Here is a 2,739-nt window from a genome sequence, read left to right on the forward strand (position 1 = left end):
GTGATCAATGAGATGTGATCATCAGTCAACATTCATACTAGTCTTAATGCATTATTATTGTCCCTTAATAATAATACTCGACTAGGGATCTTTAGGAATATCGATGCTATTCTCATAATCTCATTTCTAAGTCACGTACTTAGAGATATAAAATTACATATCATATTCCAAGGACATTTATTAATCTAACATCTTATCGCAGAAAATAAAGATATAATAAATTACTAAAGAATAATCCATATAATCGGAATTAATAATCCAAATGTTTCATAATATAAACATAATAGTGTTGTCTCTAGGGCACAAACACTAACACTCTTACTACAGGAATTCGAGTTAGAGATCAAGGATCGAAAAGGTACTGAAAATCAAGTAGCTGACCATCTCTCTAGATTGGAGAATCCTAATTCTACTTCACATGATAAGACATTGATCAACAAATCATTTCCTGATGAGCAGTTGTTCATAATTCAAGAGGAAGAGCCATGGTTCGCAGACATTGTGAACTATCTTGTTAGCAATATAATACCTCCTAATATGAATGCGGCTCAAAAGAAGAAGTTTCTGCATGAGGTGAAGTGGTACATGTGGGATGAACCATATTTGTTTAGACAGGGAGATGACCAGATCATCAGGAGATGTATCCCATTATGTGAGACGGAGGGGATATTACGAGACTTTCATTCCACAGTTTATAGTGGACATTATGGTGGTGAAAAGACAGCAGCTCGTATTCTTCAAGCAGGTTTTTTCTGGCCTACGTTGTTTAAGGATGCACATCAGTTCGTTTTAAGGTGTGATCACTTCCAAAGAGTTGGGAATCTTTCCAGAAAGGATGAGATGCCTTTAAATGCGCTACTTGAAGTTGAGGTCTTTGATGTTTGGGAAATCGATTTCATGGGACCATTTATCTCATCCTGCAATAATCAGTACATCTTTCTGGCAGTCGATTATGTCTCAAAATGGGTAGAAGTCAACTCTACCGACTAATGATGCAAGGGTAGTGTTGAGTTTTCTTCATAAGCAGATATTCACAAGGTTTGGAACGCCACGAGTCATCCTAAGTGAGGAAGGGTCGCATTTCTGCAATCGTAAGTTCACTTCTATGATGCAACGCTACAATGTGAATCATCGCATTGCTACTGCCTATCATCCGCAAACTAATGGTCAAGCTGAAGTGTCTAATAGAGAGATCAAGCGCATTCTAGAGAAAGTCGTTTGTCCGTCAAGGAAAGATTGATCTTTGAAGCTCGACGAAGCTGGTTGGGCTTATAGAACAGCATACAAGACTCCACTTGGGATGTCCCCATTTCAAGTTGTCTATGGTAAGGGATGTCATTTACCTGCGGAGCTTGAGCATAAGGCTTATTGGGCATTGAAGAAGTTAAACCTTGATCTAGATGCAGCTGGGAAGAAGCGAATGTTTCAGTTAAATTAACTTGATGAATTTCGACTTCAAGCATATGAAAATAACAAAATATACAAGGAAAAGGTAAAAAGGTGGCATGACAGGAAGCTATCGCTTAAGTCATTCGTGTCGGGGCAACAAGTTCTTTTATTCAACTCTCGTCTCCGACTTTTTCCTGGAAAGTTGAAATCAAGGTGGTCTGGACCATTTATCGTCAAAACTGTGTTTCCACATGGAGCGGTGGAGATTTTTGAGAACGATCCGGGCCAAGAATTCAAAGTAAATGGTCAGAGATTGAAGCACTATTATGGCGATATAGCAAACCGTGAAGTGGTTAGTGTCGTTTTATTGTTAACTTGATCGCATAACTCTACGTCAAGCTAATGACCTAAAAGAAGCGCTTCTTGGGAGGCAACCCAAGGTATGAGACCATAGGACACCTTAGAATATAGTACTTTATCCAAAAACCCAAAAAAATCCGAAAAAAGTTGGTAATTTTTTTTTTCCAGAAGCCTAGCAGGCGCCCGCGTGTTAGGAGCGCGCGACTGCGTGCCAGCAGGCGCCCGCGTGCGTCCCCGACTGTTGAAAAATCATTTTTCAGCCTAAAAAAACAAAATTCACAGAAGCCATATCACCCATTAACCCACGAATTCTCCCCATACTTAGCCATAATCCCCACTCCTAATCAAATTTTAACCCTAATTTTGCCCTATAAATACATACGACCTTTACATACACATCTCACACTTTCAACTCTACAAAATATCTCCTACACACCAAACATAAACTCTCTAACTCTTATTCTCAGTTCTCATGGCCCCAAAGGGATCACGAACTGTGGGTAGCAGCAGCACCAATCCGACTGCTACTGATTCTTCGAGGAATACTGCTGCGAGGCCCTGATTGTTGGATAGGGCTGCTGAAGAAGAGTACGCCAAGCTTCTGACTAAGCCTCTTATGAAGGAGAGGGGGTTCTTCCCATCAGGGAGGGATGGTGAGTTACTACCAATGATTGCTGAGAAGGGATGAATTACATTCTGTGAGTCACCTGAGGCGGTACTGATGAGTGTTGTTCGCGAGTTCTATGCGAACATCAAGGCTGACATGAATGGGTTTTCTGTTGTTCGTGGGCTTACTGTTGATTATCAGCCCGAGGCGATTCACCGTGTGATTGGACAGCGACAAAAGAAACCACAAGAGGAGAACTAGAATTCAAAGGCCCCAAAGGACTTTGATTTGGACTTGATTATTGCTACTCTCTGTCAGCCGGACACAGTGTGGAAGTTCAAAAGGGGATCCAACGATTATCGTAGTTTTCCTGCTGTCGCGAT

The sequence above is a fragment of the Apium graveolens genome, chromosome 8, assembly GCF_009905375.1.
Source record: "Apium graveolens cultivar Ventura chromosome 8, ASM990537v1, whole genome shotgun sequence".
Lineage (NCBI taxonomy): Eukaryota > Viridiplantae > Streptophyta > Magnoliopsida > Apiales > Apiaceae > Apium > Apium graveolens.